The 19,972-nt window shown below is 37.6% G+C and overlaps 1 long non-coding RNA gene across 1 annotated transcript; it reads right to left on the bottom strand.

The window, feature by feature from the left end:
- Positions 1-287: 287 nt before the first annotated feature.
- On the bottom strand, positions 288-18,697 carry LOC141350122 (uncharacterized). The gene is made up of 4 exons (XR_012358105.1): positions 18,587-18,697; positions 17,819-17,876; positions 17,501-17,523; positions 288-742 (listed from the first exon to the last, which is right to left on the bottom strand). It is a non-coding gene; the product is annotated as an uncharacterized lncRNA (long non-coding RNA).
- Between the last annotated feature and the right edge of the window lie 1,275 nt (positions 18,698-19,972).

Below are 19,972 nucleotides of genomic sequence, written 5' to 3'. Positions count from 1 at the left end.
TGCGTGGAATGGTGCGCTGTGATTGGTTGAGCGGATTTATTGCATTCTGCAAAGAAGGAGGAGTGGCTTTTATTGCGTTTTGGGAAAAAAGGAGAAAACATGACAGAATAACATGACGGATATCGGATTTTGCATTAATTAAGAATTTACTTTTTAACACTGACCAGATACAATACTTATTTTGGCGGTAACTAATTTTTTATGCCGTTTATCATGTTTTGGAACCAAACTTTTCATTTATTTATTTACAAACAATGTGGTGCAAAAGTTGTGATGCTGTATGCCAGAATAAAAATCAAATCTTTATTTTGACATTATCTTGTCAGAGTAATATGTGTACTCCACTAAGAAAATGCATTCAGAAATGAGAAATACATTTACAATGTAATTCAATTATGATTTAAACGCTTAATTAAAATCCAACTAAACATTGAAACAGCTTGGATTGTGTCTTTTAAGTGGTCACTTACTAAGCAAAGTAATTCTATTTGGTGCTTTGGCGACATCATAATGCATTGCCACACTGGTCGCCTCATTGGTTCAGTCATTTGAGAAGAACCTACACCTGTATTGAGTCAGATGAGTGCAGATGTTCCTCTATGGTAGATTAGGCATATGTCACCCATAACCCGAGGAAGAGGCCATCCCTCTGGTTTAGGTCTTGAGGAGTCCACTTTAAAACGAGAGGCAGACAATGGGACAGAGGGTCCTACCCTAAGGGCTGCTGGTTCCAAGTGGCTGCCTGCAGAATGTAAAGATATCTTGTCTTCATTTGTAATGGAAAGCCACCGACACACACCTACACTTCGCATACATCCTCGTTTGTACCTTTGTAAAGGCTTTTTTGTGTTTGACAAACACATGACAAAACTCAATTTGATGTGATAATATTGGTCCAAAAGACTTATATAACAAATGATCCTAATTTATTGCAAATATGTAAAGTTAATTTTATAATTAGCATCACACTTTGACTAACACGTTTGAATATTAGCACCCATACCAACGAAAAAATGATGTTATGTTTATTTTAAGATGGCAAGCTCCAGTTACATATTTTATATCTCAAATAAACCTTAACTTGGTTTTGATTGCTTGTCGATGCTTTGTTTTTAGAAAATAAAATGCTCTGAAAGTAAATACAACAATATTGTATTGAATACAACTTTGTATTTTTATTGTTATAGTATGGACTCCGCTATTCTGTTAAAATAAAAAAAAAAATTTAAAACTTTACCTATCCTAGTTATACAGGTAGTTATCATCCTTGGCCTCCACAATTTTATAAAAACAGATGATATCTGATATCAGCATCCAAGAATATTCCAATGAAATCACAGAAATCAGATTTTTTTTGTCCAAATGTTAACATTAACCTAGAAATGCAGCTTTGCTTGCATTTAAAATGTCAACAAATTTTCCAGTTAAAATTTTTTCAGAATTGTAACTCTCCTAAAAACTTTCTTTTTAGTTTGACATGTAGCTGTCTCATTTAGTTATCAGTCAGATGATCTTATCATAATATGTCCTCTTGCCAATACACTAAAGCCGTGCTTGAAACAGATGCATCTTAAAGTGGTTTAAAGTGGAGGGCAGCGGGTTACAAGTGCTGTAGACTGTGTTAAGTGCTGTCTGATTAGACCGGAGAGGCTCTGAGAGCACAACTGTTGCTAAAGGAGGAGCAGCTTTTGCCATCCTCGCCACGCACTGTCACCTACGCCTCACCTGCCCCCTCTATCTCCCTCCAGGGCAAGGAGGAACAACCTGATGCCCCCAGCTCACAGCAACAGGAAAGTGTCAATCAAAAGGGAAGCCATGCAGCTGCACCAACGCACACTGCGATTCCCTGCTAAATAGATGGGCTTTTCTCTCCGCTCTCACTGGTCAGCAGCTCCTAGGAGACTCCAGATAAAAATCAGGGAAATTCAATCCAAGCCACAGCTTTGGATAAACAGATGTGATTTTTCCCCTCTCAGTGCTGCACGAGATAACCTCTCCCCCCTTCTTCCATCTCTCTCTGACCCTGCACCTGCACCAACGCTATGCCGCTGTAAGACTGATGTCTCTTTCTGCTCTCCTGTGACCTGGAATCACAGATAACTATCCAATGAATCAATTTAGTGGCAACAGGCTATTTGGATTATATCGCTTGTCAGTTATGACTAATGTCATACAACAAACATTGCCGATTATGTTACCAATTGTAAAACAAATTTTAAAAGGTAAAATTCAAGGTTAAACCCTTGAATCCAATGAGGAGTCTAAAAAATTATTAAAGAATTCCTTAACATTCCCTGATACCTTCAGGGAATTTCTTAAAGGTGCAGTGTGTAAATTGTAGCGGCATCCAGTGGTGAGGTTGCGAATTGCAACCAACGGCTCAGTCCACTGCTCACCCCTCGTTTTTGAAATGCATAGAGAAGCTATGGTAGCCGCCACCAGAAAAACATGTAATTGATGGAGACAACTTAGTAAAAAAAGTTTTCAGTTAAAGGTGTAGTGTGTAAATTTTAGCGGCATCTAGTGGTGAGGTTGCGATTTGCTGCCATCGGCTCAGTCCACTGCTCACCCCTCGCTTTTGAAACACAAAGAGAAGCTACAGTAGCCGGCACCGGACAAACATGTCATCGTCTGAGACAACTTAGGAAAAAAGTTTGTCTGTTAAGGGCTTCTATAGAAACATGGTGGCACAAAATGGCGACTTCCATGTAACGGGACCCTCGGTGTATTTAGAGAAAACGTCTCATTCTAAGGTAATAAACACATAACGGTTCATTATGAAAGGTCTTTATACACCCCTGATAATATAGTTTTGTATATTATTTTGCATTTCTGTCAAGAGATCCTTCTAAAAATTACACGCTGCACCTTTAAGAGCTTCTGTAGAAACATGGCGGCACAAAATGGCGACTTCCACATAAGGGGACCCTCGGGGTATGTAGATAAAAACGTCTCATTCTATGGTAATAAAAACATAATGGTTCATTATAAAAAGGTCTTTATACACCCCTGATAATATAGTTTTGTATATTATTTTGCATTTCTGTCAAGAGGTCCTTCGAAAAATTACACACTGCACCTTTAAGTTCTTTAAGGTTCCTTTATAGTGAGGGTGGGACCCCCAGGGGGGGCTCGAAGCAACACCAGGGGGGGCACGCGAGACCCTGGGGAAAAAGACTTTTTCAAGAAGTGATTTTTTTGCACTGTCTCTTAAAGACATTACACCACAATCACGCTTATAAGCCGCTTGAGTTTTTATTATTATTTATTGATTACATTTAATTTAATTTTTCAGTATCAAACGGTCAAAAAATATTATACTTTAAACAAGGATTGATTTTTTTTCAGGCAAATTGATGCATTTTAAGTCTTTTCTGTTACAGACTAAAAAACAATGTTAATAAAGTTATTCTTTGCTGTAAGTTGATCGATATTTCTTTTTTTGTGTTTTCTTTAATGTTAATAAGGATACAATGTTTTGCAGATGTGTCATTTTATAGATAAATTATACTATTTAGAGTCGCGGCGGAGAGTTGGGGGGGGGGCGAAATGTTTACTTCTTCCTAGGGGGGGGCGTGACAGAAAATAATTGAGAAGCACTGCTTTATAGTAATATATTTCAATTACTAAAGCAACATTTTTTCTCTCACTCATGAAGATGATCATCTTTCTATTTTAAAATGTTTATTTTAAGAAAAAACATGTACTCTAAACAATGCACCTGGAATTTTAAGTTAAGTCAAGTTAGTATATAAAATAGACACAATAGAAATAGTCCCTAAGGGTTGCCAGATATTGACTTCTGAATGATACAACAAAAGCATTCAAGTGCATTAATGTAACAACAGTCATGAGCTAAATAACACAAAGCAATATAAAATAAGCTTACATTGATTCTTTAACTAAAACGTTATTCACATAGCACTAGACACATATAAAGTAACATTCATTGAAGAGGATACAATACATTTAAATACAATACATAAATGTTTACCTCCAGGAACTAAAACCGCATTATTATTATTATTCAAACTGTAAAACTTTAATCTCTGAATTACTATAGATCTACTCCCCAAGACCTTCTCTAAAGACCAATCATTTTTTTTACTGTCTGAGGGCATCAATAGGGCCAGGCTATAGTCTTTTTATAAGATCTCAATCAGGGCAGTGGAGGTCAAGCCCTCCTCCTTGTCTTCAACAATTACCATGAAATTCTTAATGTCCACACAGCCGAGGGATCCCCAAAATTCAGAGTGTCATCCAGAGGGCGCGGACTCTGGCTGTGCGTCTCCTCACGCCTCTACCCATCATCCCAGAAGTTGAAGGTGCAGCCAGGCTACAGCTGAACCCATGACCCCTGCAGACTGTGGAGAGGAGCAATTTCCAGGGCAATAAAAACAACCATGGCAACAGAGATGCTGTCTGTGACTCATGGCCTTTAGGCGGCTAAGGCTGGTCGCTAGCCTTTCTTGGAACTAAATGAGCTTGGGATTTATAGCGAAGGATTTTAAAGTATTTCAAAGTGCTTATTGCATGATCGTTCAAGAGAAAGATAGGAACGCATTGCTGCACATTACTTAATGAAATCAGAAGCAATACACAATCTCTTGTATTTTTTTAGCATCACCCAACAGTTAAATAATGAACCCTATTTTCCATCTTCTATAAAATAAAGTTGAATCGCTCACATTCATCTAGACCTCGCTTCTGTTTTTTTCTATTTGTTTAAATACACCGTGAAGAAAAGTATAAATCAGACGTTTAAGTTTGCCAGCTACATGGCAAAACAATGCCGCGTGGAGAGGAGATGAAGAGGGTAACGCCATAATGTAAAATAGTTAAAAGCTTATTAGAGCCATTGAAAGGCAGCGTGATTTCCACTTTGTTTCGGAACACCCTGAGCTCTGCCTTTCAAGTGATTGTGAAGGGGGCAATTCAAATCTCTTTGGGTCCATATGAATGAAGGCCTCTTAAAGCTCTTTTATAAGCCAGCAAATTCCCCACAGGCTATGCCCTTTAGCTCTATTACTGATTTACCAAAAGCTTTCATCTCAAGCCTTCTGCCTCTCTTCTCCCATTGTTCTCGCTGGTCACCCCAGCACCTGACAACTCTAGCACCGGGCTTTCTTAGTTGCTTCAAACGTGCAGGCCAAAACAACTGCGAATATTGCTATATATCTTTTTACGCCTTTGCACATTTTACAGCGGTTAAAAAGGGAGCAGGACTGGCTCGAAGTGATTGATTCAGCTCACCCACAGGGTATAACATTCGGTAATGTTAACATAAATGGCTGAATGAGGCGGACTCCTCGCCAGACAGAAAGGGCAGGCCCGATCCTTTTCTTTACGCCCAGAGAAAGAAGGGAAGAAATTCCAAGAGGGCCCATTGCTTCTATACTTAGATTAATTAGGCCCCCTTTAAGAGCCATTCAAGCCCGTTTCAAAATAGAGGTCTAAGTTACATTATGTAAAGTTTTCAGAGTGATTTGCATTTGTTTGTGTGCCTGAGAGCCGTGTGGAGGAGCACTCATGAGAGAGACGGAGAGAAATAAAAACAAAGAAAGGACAAAATATTCTTTTAATGACTTTACAATGGTCTATACTGTTTTTCTTGCTCATTGAAGTTAATGGCGCTCAGAAATAAAAGTGTTTTTCCAAAGAATAAAATGGGAGAAAATCAGACCTGAAAATTAATTCAGTGATCTATTTTATGCTTTACTGACAATACATTTAAGACTATTTAAGAGAAGCTGGTGTTATATCTGAATGTGTGATTTAGCAGACATCCATTGTGTGCATCTATTATGTCTGTCCCAAAGTGTATTTTTCAGCAGAACAGTTTTTGAAAGGGTGAGAGGCGTTACTGAAAAACAACTTTATATAAATATTTAAAGAGACATTCCACTTTTTAAAAAAAATAGGCTCATTTTCCAGCTCCCCTACATTTAAACATTTACATTTTTACCGTTTTGGAGTCCATTTGGCTGATGTCCGGGTCTGGCGCTACCACTTTTAGCATGGCTTGGCGTGGTCCATTGAATCTGGTTGGACCATTAGCATCGCGCTAAAAATAACCAAAGAGTTTCAATATTTTTCTTTTTTAAAACTTATAAGTAAGTAATAAGTAAGTAGTTACATTGTGTACTAAGACATGGCGTAATAATCAAGCACTTTGCTGCTGTACCATGGCTGCCGCAGGGATAGTGATATTACGCACTGACCGAAAATAGTCCCCTTGGTTACTTTCAATAGCAGGGGACTATTTTCAGGCGTAATATCACTACATGCGTAATATCACTACGCCTGCTGCAGCCATATCGGCCTAGAAAATCACAACTTTTAATTTTCCGTCGGTCTTAGTACACAGTGTAACTACAGAAGAGTCAAGTTTTAAATAGGAAAAATGTCGAAACTCTTTGGTCATTTTTTAGCGCGATGCTAATGGTCTAATCACATTCAATGAACCTGAATGGATTCCAAAATGGTAAAAATCATATATTTAACTCTAAATTATAAATTATAACTCTAAAATGAGCATATTTTCAAAAAATGTGGAGTGTCCCTTTAAGCATAATAAAATGCATAGACTCTAAATTCTGCTAGGTTATTTTGAACAAAACGCTGTGTAAATGTTGGACAGAACACATGCTGGGATAATAAATAAACCTATTCTGGGTTGTTTCAACTTACGGTTGGGTTAACAACAACCAGGCATAGGTTTATTTCAGCTCATGAAATGTGTATAAATAGTTGAAATAGTTGAAAATACATAAAACAAATTCCAATTTTGCATGCATATGATATGCCAGTCCTTCCCGTTCACTTGTACAACACATCTTTTCGTGTCGTTTTATTTATTGGTTTCTCTTTTTTTCCAGTTTTTTGGGGCAAAATAAAGTTTTTAGAGAAAGTTTTTGTTTCATAAAATGACATCCTAACCCAAACCCCAATTCTAACCCCAACTGCAAGCGACCATGGTTTACAAAACTTGAAGAAACCTATATATTAAATGACATTCTAAACCAAATCTCAAATCTAACCTCAAACCCAAGAAACAATGGTTTAAAAAACAGAAAACAAATAAATAAAACGACACAAAAACATGTGCCGTACAAGTGAACGGGAAGGATAGAGTTGATAGCTTTATAAACAAGTTCAATTGTGACTAGATTTTGTTAGTATTATTATTTTGTGATTCACTGGTTTAGTTGTTTTTCTCAAAGTCTTAGTATTTTTCATTTTATTCATACGAATGCCTAATTTTTCAATCATTACTTTCATATAATCCTTTAAAGGTCACGCTCTCTCTGATCCCATTTTTTAAACCCTAGTTAGTGTGTAATGTTGCTATAATAGCATAAATAATACCTGTAAAATGATAAAGCTCAAAGTTCACTACCAGGTGATATATTTGGCCGGCCGGATTGGACTACAGCCCTCTACTTCCTGCTTTAATGACTTCAGTAAAACAGTTTTTTTACTAAACTCCGCCCACAGGAATACGTCAGTAGGCAGCTAAGCTAACGGCAAGCTAAGCTGCTATCGAATCACAACACACTAAACAAACTACACAATCAGAACTCGTACGTATTTCTGAAGGAGGGACTTCATAGAACAAGGAAGACATCAGCCTGTTTTGAGGACAGTGAAAACAGCGCTATACAGATAAGTTAATTTGTGTGAAAAATACCACATTTTTTTACACGTGAAACATGAACACATGTTATATTCCGCACTGTAAACACAATCAAAGCTTTAAAAACACAGGAAGAACGGGACCTTTAAAACCTCCAATATGTAAAGGTCTTATGTTGATGAAATTTCTTTTAGAGGAGGAATAGACCTCAACAGCATAGCAGAAAGGAAAACATACCCTGTGTCCGCAGTCACCTACTTACTGTATAGTAGCCTAGGTGAAAAGCTGTAGGTGAGGCGAGTAGTATGTCCGAATTCATAGCATTTGAAAAGTCTTACTTCAGGCAATATTTTGAAGTGTGCATTCAATGGACACTTTACTATCCCGTGAGCCCCCGAAGAAGAGTCGTCATATTCAAAAATGTTGGAAAGCAGAAACACAGCACTATTAAAATGTAAATACATAAGGAAAACAGCTGTTCCTTGTGGTTAAATTGTGCTTGTTTAACAGCATCCAAGTTAACAGCTCACCTGTTGTTATGACGACATATGTCACGTGATGTATTAACATGGCGGATGTAGTATGGACAAATTTCATTCATACTACCCATATTCATACTATAATGTACTGTTTTACCGGTCAATGAATTTATCCAACAACATGTACTGTCACAGTATGTGATTTCGAGTGCCAAAGGATCTGTTTACACAACAAAAATTTCACGTACAAATGACACCGCTGTCAAAAAGATCTTTGTTTACACAGCGCACATATGCATTCTTACCAAGCAACAAATACAAACAATCAAGACAGCAAAAGTATCGAGCTGTTCTGTTTAGACAGACAATGAGGTAGTTTTAATACTAAAATTGACCCTGGACTATAAAACATTGAAATTTGAAGAAGAGTTAAAGGAACAGTATGTAGGATTGTGGTGAAAACTGGTATTGCAATCACAAAACTTGTGGCTAAAACTGGTACTGCAATCACACAACTGGTGGCCAATACACAAAATGACAACATAAACATCAGTTGAGGGCTGCAACTCCACTTTTTAAATAACAATATCCTGGCCGGACCACTTTTGTGAGTGATATAAGTATTTGAAATGAAAATGATTTCTTAATGTCTAGTGACATATTAGGGCCATTTTATGATTAATTGATATACATTTCTTATATACTGTTCCTTTAATAAACTCAATATCTTGAGAAGCATTTATTGTTGTCTTCATTATACTCAGGCATGCCTATAAACTGAATTAACACATGAGCTTAACATCACCGTTATCAAAGATTTGCGTTTAAGACACCATTGTAATGTAAACAAACAACCAAACAGCATTAAACGTTCCTGCCCCTATGGTCGCACCTTATTCCTACAACTTTTAATTCCAAATAATTTTTATCCGAATGTTGGCCATAATACAACCCATTAAACAGACGTTATGTCTGTAACAGCCCTGTCCCAAACATGCCGCAGCATTTTGCATTTCTGCTTATGAGTACATATGAAAATCTTGGACCTGTGATGATTGAGAAGTTCATAAGATTCCAGCATTAGAGTCGCTTTTCTCTGTGTCCGCGGGTACACGACTGGCACGTGAATCGACACAGGATAAGCCATGCGGTGTAAAGAAGGGCCTCTCAGGCATCAGAGGGGCAGCGGAGGGGCGGCATGGGGCTCAGAGAATGGGGGTGATGTGCACAGGCAGGCATGGACCTAACAAAGCACCGCGGCTGTGTGTCAGTAAGGGGATTGGGCTGCCAAGGCTGCTTAATACTGAGGAACGATTAAGAACACAAAAGAGCAGGATGATGCGGTGTGAATGGGAACCGTGTGTCCCTGATCACATAAGGGTCTTAAAGCGGGGGGACGGATTAAGCATTGAGTGAAAGTGTCTAGAACAGAGAAAGAGAAGGCAGCCTCTTTAATTGCATTTTGTGTGCAGCTATTGCCATGCCAGGGATGAACCCCAGACTGGGCAGAATCTGAAAGCAAGGGTTAAATCAAAGGAGATGGAGCGCAACTTTAACTCTTCACCTTGCTGATGAATGAACCGCAATGATGGATTTGGTGGAGGCTTTGAGATTTGGAAATAGCCAACTGTTGCACATTTGTTACTGCGTGTTTCGGGTGGGGATCGGGTGGCTGCTTGATTTGGCACATAATAGAGAAGTGTGTAACACCTGCTTCTTCTGTGATCCTTCCTGAAACCACTGAGACATTAGTGAGACAACCACTGAGAAAGAGAATTGCAGCATAGCCACTCAGCATCCTGACTGTGTTTAATTTGACACTATTAGCACGTTCTGATGGAAAATTAAGGCTGGTGGAGAGTCTGAAAATGGTTTTGGCAAACATTTTGTTAACATCTGATTTGTGGTATTGACATTGATTTTTGCATTTTAGTTGTAGTCATTTACTTGGAGTCTGAAATATGTCTTCTTAATTCATTACAAATAATTTGCTGGAAACCTATAAATGCTCTCCGGTCTCAGGAAACTAGATAATATTTCTTATACAATAACTCTAGGTTTTAAAAAAAGTTGAAATGAAGTGTTTCAGTTTGATTTGAGTAAAAGTAAAGTTACTGGTCTAAAAATCTACTTACTTTTCACTTTTACTTAAGTCATTTTAACTTTTACATTTTTTACAGCGGGTGAGGTGGGGGATTCTAGTATTGTTAAAGGACAAGTTCGATATTTTACACTTGAAGCCCTGTTTTCAGATGGTTTGTGATGAAATAGAACGGTTTTGACTGAAATTTCGACGTATGCGGCTGCCCCGGGAATTTTCGGGTGTTTGTGTTTCGCCTCCCACCCCTACAATGGGTTTAATGGTGCACTGGAACAATCCTTCCTAAAATGCATTACGTTTACAAAGACGTGAAACTCACCGAGTGGTCAGCGGTGTTCACTGATATGCTCACACAAAAATCGCTGAAAAGATGCTTTCCAACAGGTTTTATCATAGTTTTTGTCCAACTACATTGACTTGTATTAGATGTGCTGTGAGGTACGGTATTACTCCACGCCGGAACGTTGTTTGTATTCTTGCAATTGGCAAAGGCGGATTAGTGCCACCAACTGGGCTGGAGTGTCTATTATTCAAGCTCTCAATGGAAGAATATACGGGTGTGAGGCGTTTGGAAAAATAGATCCACAAGTTTACAACGAATGCTAAAACGGCTGTTGGAGGGCATCTTTTGCGGCGATTTTTGTGTGGGCGTGTCGGTGAGCGCCCCTGGCCACTCGGTGAGTTTCACGTCTTTGTAGACGACAGTTTGATGCATTTTGGGAGGGATTGTTCCAGTGCACCTATGCAGCCATTGTGGGGGTGGGGGGTGATACCACAGAAACCGAAAATTCTCGGGGCAGCCGCATATGTCGAAATTTCAGTCAAAACCATTCTATTTCATCATAAACAATCTGAAAACAGGGCTTTTAAGTGTAAAATACCGAATTGTCCTTTAAAAAAGGACAAGGGAATATAAATCACAAACTAGTTGTTTTTAATTGAAGGAACACATTTACAATTAAAGTGCAATAACAAAAGGTGAGGTTATATAAACTGCTAGACCTCGGAAGCTAATGCACATGGTGTCAAAAACGATTGACGCGTCATGCAAATGAGCGGTAAAAACCTGGTTGGCAATTCCGTGAAGTCTAAATTCCATAGGATTAAAACACTCGTTTTGCGTTAGTGGAAAGTGGTCAGTCGCTTAAATATGGCCAGGGTTTTTTCATAAGAATTGAATTGAGGGTATCCATCAGCTGCCGCCTGTCTCGTCCGTTTCCATGGTTCTTTTTGAGAGTTTAGCACGTTCCCCCGCCCATCAATCAATCTGTATCCGTGGTGTGACTTTATCACCTTGCATTATTTTTTTTTGATAAGTGAGGAATATGATTTAAGTTGTTACAAAGTACAATACTTTTAAACAAAACATATAAAAAGTACAGATTTGAAAAACTACTTAAAATAGCAGAAATACACAAAAAACTACTCAATTACAATACCGCGAGTAAATGTAATTCATTACTTTCCACCTCTGCTAATAACCCTTTCATTGCCATTAAAGTGAAATTACTGAACCTAAATGTAATTTAAACCCCATTTACAAAGCAGTTGATTCCAGAAAATTTCTGTAAAACTGGCAGAGACCACTCCTTCTGTATGTCCTGTAAACATGTCCTGTAAATGTTCTGGGATCGCTCCCGTAAAGGGGACCATAATATTTAAGGAACGCTACCTGAAGCAATGCCGTAAGAGGCGTGCCGTAGTGAGGATGCGCGTGTGATATCTGCTAACTAAACTGCAGTAGAGATACGGGAATTCCTCACTACACGCACTGAGCCTGGGATCATTCACCGCCAGTATAGAACAGCATGTCACGCTCTGCTTTGTGATCTTATCATAAACAAAAATGCATGTGCACGACAGAAATCACGAATAATAAGCAAACTTCAGATGCTGCAGATAAAACCTAGCAAGTTGAAATATGTCACGTATCTTTACAACTTTACGGCATGTTTGTAAATGCATGCACAGATTCAGTAAAATCAATGGGAGTGTAAAAGAACCAAAATCAAACAATCCCCGGACAAAACCCAGATGAAATTTCCGTAATCTCTGTGTGAAAAGGGCTTTACGAGAAAACATGTCAGATGCACTTAGAGGGTTTTGCATCTTAAATCTTTATTTTATTTACCTGAATATTGCTTTAGCTATCATGAGAGAACTCATGAGAAAAGGGGCAAATATTTTCAATGAATCAATTGGTCCAGCTCACTTTTATTATGCTGCGTTTATACCAGCCGTGGTAGAGGCGGCAAGCACAGGTGATTTACATGTTAAGTCAATGCAAAGACGTGATTAGGCATCCTCCGGATTGTGCGTTCCGCACGAATTGAGCATTGCCGCGGGAAACGCACAAGTGAAAAAAATCTGAACTTAGGCAGATTTCCGCACCGCTTTAACCAATCAGGACCTTGCTGTAGTAGTGATGCGATTACAGGAAGCGAGCGGAGTCTCAGCAGAGTGGCAGAAGCCCCTCCCATGATGCAAATTTCCTCGTGAATGTCTCGAATGACTAAAATTTCACGTGCGGCTTTCACACGCGAATGAAGTGAGTAAACTCAAATGTTCACGCGTCCAACTACACGCGGATAGCGCGTTTTTGACGCCTCTACTGCGGCTGGTGTAAACGCAGCATTAAAGGTGCATCGCTATATCAACCAATGATGCCTGCTATGCTTCTCAATAAATACGGTGAAAAGCCGCTACATCCAAAAGACAGAGGGCGCTCTCGTGCAGAAACTTAATATTAGCTGTAGACAAAGAAACATACACAACCGCAGCTATGACACGCAGCTCCAGACAATGGTTTTAGGATATATTTATATTGCTGTTCTTCAAACCTTTTCAGGTATTTTCATGATAATAAAGAATATGTATAATGAGCATGTTATAAACAAGTCAAACTAACAGTGATTTCAGATCGATAAGGACTTACTGATCAAAAGCCGTAGTACATAAAATAGCTTTGAATAATATTGGCTGTGCGATTCAGAATAGTTATCGGCCAAGCATTATTAGTGTATATTGGCATTTATCGGTGCACCACTAACTTTTATGGTACTTTTATGGTTCAATTAGTCAGCTTGACAGTTAGTTAGAATATCTAGAATACTCTTCAAATACTATATATTTATCATAATTTATCATGAATATCATTAGAGTAACTGTACTTTTACTTGAGTAGAATATTTTAGTACTCTTTCCACCTATTATTATTAGTCAGAAATTGAAATGCCTTTGAAATGTCTTTCGCTGCAAAACCCTCTAAGTGAATGCAAGCTTTTGGGAAAAACTTAAGTTCTAAAAACAGTAAAGATGCAACTAGAAACATTTCAGGTGTAAAAATGAAGAAATTGAACCTCGCATTAGGGGGCGCTGTGATTCATGTCACTACCACATTTGGGTTGTATTCAGGTCCAAGTACTCAAAAGGGATGCGAGTTTGAATGTGATTCATTGTCGTTTTGCACCCCATCGTTCATCCAGTTCATCTTTTCTGTGCACTTTGCTAAAACTGTGCTAAAAAATTGCCGTGAATTTATCGGATTCTGCCAGCAAAGCTGTATCATTAATCTAATCATTTCATTTTGATGGAGGTGACATTTAGCGGCTTTTGCATCTGAGCTCAGTCTGATGATCATACAAAACTATCATATGGCTTCAAAAGACAGAAAATCTGTCAAATGCAATACTTTATTATACTTCTGGATGCTTTAATGTCATTTTGAAGCTTGACATCCGCAGTCCTCAATTACTTTAATTATATGAAAAGTAGTGGGCAGGATCTCTGTAAAAAAATGCATTCCAGAGAAGTGAAAAGTTTAATGGAACAAGTGAAGGTCAATATATTTAAAAAAAATACACATTTCTGTGTGAAATGCTTTTTACCATGGCCTCAAAATTCAGATTCACTATATCAACCAAGAGACAAATTCTGTGTATTTCCCATGGACTACAAGCATCCAATGAGCATTAAAATACTCACTCGATTCACTGGTACTTTTTTGTTGCTATAAGAGAACGATATAGAGGGAAGACAAGCAAAGTAAAACAAAGAGAGAATAGACACTGTGTATTATAGCCTCGCGAAACAAGGAGGTCGCCTAAATCTTTCTGCTGCTCTGCCTCTCTCATGTGTCCAATGACAACTCCCCTGGTTCACCTTTGTGCCGGGTCTTCACCCCAACCGCTCCTTTGGGACTGGCAGTCATGCGAGTCTGAACCCTGCTTCCCTCGGACGACAATACAGAACGCCCTAGATCCCTCTCCATTTCCTTGAAGGGCTAAGCATGTCCACAGTGAGGTCAGCGGGGGCATCCCAAAGTGGATAACAACGCTTTGAAAAGCTTTGCCACTTGAAGATTGCCTCACAGAGCTTCTGCCTCCCTTCCCCCTTCCCATCGGCAGCAACTCAAAGTGTGGGCTGTCAGATTTGCCCACCCTCAGATTAAAAGCCCTGCAGCACCTCGTCGCAGAGAATGAACCCACTTGTCTATATACAGTACATGATGTAACAACAGACATGGCAAGACTGATGAATGAATGAACAAGTGTGTGTTCTCATGTTATACTAACAGTCAGAGCTACTGAACGCTGGGCTTGAACTTTCAGCTTTCTCCAAATGTGGATACAAGAAGCAATTTTATACATATTATATATGCGTGTATTATTTATTGTTGGTATTATTCTAATGAAAATGCATTTGATATGTTAATTTTTAATTACAGTATTATGGATTTGCTTATTTAACATGCAAAGTTTCTTGTAATAGCTATTCAGTCTTGGCTAAAATGATGCCATTTGTTTGACCCTTCATTTATGAAAATGCTGGTTTTATAAGATAATACAATACATTCTGACTCTTTGGGATTTGAATCAATAAGTTGCTTTTGAACATGGCAATACAATGGTATTATTTAAATATCCCAAAGTACCATGTAAATATTTATTCCAGTTAAGTGGACTCTGAATAAATGGTCTTTATTTAAGTTTGTGGCTCTTTTTTGTCCTTGCGGTTGATTTAAAAAGTTGATTTTTTTCCTTTTTAAAAAAAGCAAGCGTTTGTTTATTTGTTTGTTTTGCTGCTTTTAAAATGCCTTTGTTGTACCGTAAAATCTTTTTTTAAGGTAATTTTGCATGTTTAAATATATGGAAATGAAAATTAGCGGACAGAAAGAAAGGTTCAAAAGTTGCCAATGGGGCAGTGCCTTTAAAAAGGTCCAATGCACTATTTAGGTACCAACAAGATCTCACAAAATTCTGTGGTATAGTCACGGAATATTTTGCTTATTTATCCGTGTCATTGTCACGGACCTCCGCATTTTTCCGTGTCCGTACCACAGACTTTCTTTTCCGTGTCACGTATTGGTTACTCAGTAGTTTTTCCTATTTTTAAACCATTTTCGCGTGGGTTTGGGGTTAGATTTGTGGTTCGGGTAGGATGTCACGTTTTTCTATTGGTTTATAATATTTTTTTCTTGATTTTTAAACAATTGTCGCCTGATGTTACGGTTTGAGTTGGGTTTGTAGGATGTCATTTTATAAGTTCTAATCATATTAAGTCGTTCTAACTCCAAACCCATGCGAAAATGGTAAGCAAATAGGAAAAACAATTGAGTAATCAATACGTGAAACTGACACGGAAAAGAAAGTCCGTGGTACGACCACGGAAAAAGGTGGAGATCTGTGACAATGACACGGACAAATGAGCAAAATATTCTGTGACTATGAAACGGAAATTTGTGAGATCACGTTGTTAGGTACAGATATGTATACATTTGGTACAAGTATGTACCTTTGAGATACTAAAATGAACTCTTTAGGTACAACGGTGTACTTTTTGAAAAGGCACTGTCCCAGCTTTTGTACCTTTTTTCAAGAAGTGCCCAGCATTAGTGAAGAGCATTAATATCAAAGACTGTATGTATAAAAAAACTTTTAAAAGGTAAATATTTCACAACAATTTTCTATCAACATGCGTCCGTGCGTGCGTGCGTGTGGATTACATTATTTTTGTTACATTTCATTAAGTCATGAACATTTCCACCGTAAAGAGTTAATGGTATCCATTTGTGCAACTGAATAGTGAAAGTGTTAAAAGTGTCTATTGTTAAATAAACATCCTAGTAAACTGTCAGAAAAAAATGGTCAAAATACCCCAACTGTCACTGATGCTGTATGTAAATAGTTACATATTGGTAAGACCTTATAAAGGGTACTGCCCCAGTGACAGCTGGTATATATTTTGACCAACAGTATACTGCATGTAAAGTCAAGATGGCATAAGAATGTCACACCACAGATCGACTTCCCAAAACGATTTCATATTAAATTACTGTTTATACCATTACCATGTTATTGTATCACCAATGTACTTTTTGTAAGGAGAGTTAAGTAATAAGATACAAAAGGCTGTGCTATGTTGTGTCACGGTTGAGAGGTGTTGGTACAATGCAAAGCACACCACAGCTATTGACCAATCAGAAGAAAGGATTGTGTATATTAAGTGTTCACCGAGATCACTTCTATCTCGAGAGGTTAATGTAATGAGTCTGATCTACACAGATGACATATTTTTGATAATAACTCCATCCAATCCATCATTTATTTACTTACACTGTCCTATCATTTCTGACTAGAAAGCCGCCAGCAGTTACTGATGCTATATGCAGTGTCTCAGCACACTTTTATCTCTGTGCATTAGTGTCACCTGTAGCTTTGACCTCAGATCTGCTCCTGTGTGAGTGTTTTACTCTCAGTGTGCACCAGAGAGAACTGGGGGGCTGACGTGTGCCGTCCGGCTGCCAAAAGACTCTGTGAATGGGCATGCAGGAGATCAATGCAAGCCCCTGAAAATCCCATTAGGTCCCAAAGCCACTTGTTGCCTTGGCTTAGACCTTTGCGAGCCATGCTGCCCAGGGCTACATCTTTTTCTTTGTCTACCTTGTCCTTTTTCTAGATTTTATCACATTAGTTCCAGTGGAAGTTAAAATCGGCAATTATTGCCAGTTCTGGGATGCTGGCAGGACTAAAGGAAAGGGTAAAGGGATCGGGGCAAAAGGCCATATGAAGAAGGAACCAAATAGTATATGGTAAAATTGGAAAGGCAGTTTGTTTAAAAAGTGGAAAATGAATTGAGACCGCATATCATGACAGAGCGGAGAGTTTTCTTTGTTGCTATTTAAGGGATTTGTCACACTGGACATGATGCCACAGTTCTTCAAATGTTTGTTGATTTCTCTCTTAACCATAAACATGTTTAGGTTTTAAAAATGAAGTCACTCACCCTTATTTTTTCCAAGCCTCCTTCTGTGGAACACAAAAGATGATAGACAAAATGTTATTGACTAACAATTTTATTCACATTTATTTTATTTCATTGTATGAAAAAGCATCAACATGGAATAATGGCAACATCAAATTATACAAAATGTCATTTCCAACTAAAAATGTAAAAAAGTAAAATAGGTAACAGTGCTTGCTTGCATGCAGAAGAATACTTGAATAGGAGTACAATAAAAATGCCACATATTGTTAATATTAATTTTACATTTATTAATGTTGCTGTAAACATCACACAAGTAGAATTCTAAAATAATCTAACCTGGTACAAGAAGCTCAACAACTGGATTTAAAACTCTCTTGGTGGTGCATGCACACATCTGGGGAAGCAGAGTGATCTTTAGGGAAAAACTTCAAGCATCATGTTCAACATAATATTGACAAAATGTACATTTTTGTAATTTATAAAGTGCCAACTTGCCCTAAAAATTAAGAAAAATACCATTGCCCTCTGTTTGCCAACATGCAACAACATCATATGATGACAATAAACACTATAATGGTTTTAGAATTTTAGTCTAAAAAATAGAATAGGCCTAAATACACTAAAAAGTTCATTTGAAAAGAGGGTTTTGAATGCATTAAACCATTACAATACAACTGCTTTACAGATATAACTTAGGCTTCAGTTGCACATTTGTCAAATTATACTTTTAATCAGAACCTTGCTAATATTGCTCATACCAAGCTATAAGCTATTGACAACTTCCCTATCCGAAAAACATGACATTTTACAACAATTTGATAAAGACAAATAGATAAAACAATATTTAGTTTTCTGTTTTTCGCTAAGTTAGTCACAAAAATTGAAAGCGGATGTTTTTGCAATCAACACAATTTGCTACATCAAGCGCAAAAGTTTTGTACAATATTCGGTTAGCCCTACCTTTGTTCGATATAGAGACGATGTATTACACACATATCAATACCACAGCAAGTTTTAATAAAATTCAATGATTTTTATACAGTGTATAGGGACGTATAGATTTACTAAAAATTCCAACATATATTAATAGCCTCACGTTTTTACCTGAGAATGTTCTGATGAGGCATGTTGCTGGCTAAGGGACCGTCGGAATTGTCACATACTGAGCAAAAACGTAAACGTTGTACACGCATTAATTAAAATAAAAAAATAAAATAAAATAAATAAACAGACATTTAGGCAAACAGACATCTAAAGGCTGTGGTACGTTCACAATAAAATGTCTGACTTATTATGGGTGATTCTTTGCCAAAATACTAAAACACTGATCCCTTACAAAAATTAGCCATAGCTTTTTTTGTGGAAAAAGTGTAGTAAGTATGTTGTGCGTGTGCGTGTGCGCGTGCGTGCGTGCGTATTGATTACTATTGGCAAAACCATGGTTTTATTACAATAACCATGTTTTTTTTTAAACCATGGTTAATTTATTGTAGAAAAAACTGTAATTCACCTAAATGTTTGTTTCATATTCCCAAAGTTTTGTTTTCGTGGCCAGAATAACTTACTACAGATACAAACAATGAGCATTCCCCTAACGTTTGTTTTTATGTTCTTTTGGGTTTATGGGGAAGGGGAACTGAATAAAAATGTTCTAGAAACATCCTTTTAAGCCTTTATTTTTTACAACCACAAAAATGTCCCAAGACTGTTGCAAAACACAACTCATACAGAATGTTCCTAATGGTTATTTTAGGTTAAATGTTTCTAACCATAAAATACCATTACGAGAATGTTGCAGGGAGGTTTTTTTAAGACAACCTAGACAACACGTCATACTGGGTGACAGATTAACAGCTTACTGACATAAAACGAAACTTACTACCATTGAGTCTTTCTAACAACTTTTCTATCTCCTTTTTTATTTATTTCTCCAAGTAGGCTATTATCATTTTGCCTAAAACTACCTGTAGTTATTGATGGCTAATTATGTTTATATCACTGATATTTGTCCTTGCATAACAATCTTGACCTTGGGGATGACTTAGACCTACTTGTATAAAAGGTAGGTACAGTATTTACTAGTCAAATTGTGACTCATATTATTACATATGCTCAAAGCTTGACATGCAGCAGCAAGAGACTTGTGGAAAATGGATAAATAAATGAAAATATAAATTATTATTTTATTTGGAGACCTTCCTAAAGAAGGTCTGGGAACCTTGGCAGCTTTTAGGACCGCCCAAGAGTCCATATGACTGACACATAAAGCAACCAATCACATTTCGTTTTGTGCCGTGTCATGTTTAGGGACTTGGAGATGTCACCAATAACAGACAGATGTCCAACAACCATCATTCACGAACGTCTCTTAAGTTTATAACAACAATAGCAAACACATTAAGATACCTTGCATACTTTTAAACATGAAGTGTGATGAAGCATATTGTCACCCATTCTTTCTTATTCGATCAGAAGGCTTTGTGTTGTTTA

Source organism: Misgurnus anguillicaudatus, chromosome 16, assembly GCF_027580225.2.
Source record: "Misgurnus anguillicaudatus chromosome 16, ASM2758022v2, whole genome shotgun sequence".
Lineage (NCBI taxonomy): Eukaryota > Metazoa > Chordata > Actinopteri > Cypriniformes > Cobitidae > Misgurnus > Misgurnus anguillicaudatus.
This window is presented reverse-complemented; position numbering and strand designations above follow the sequence as displayed.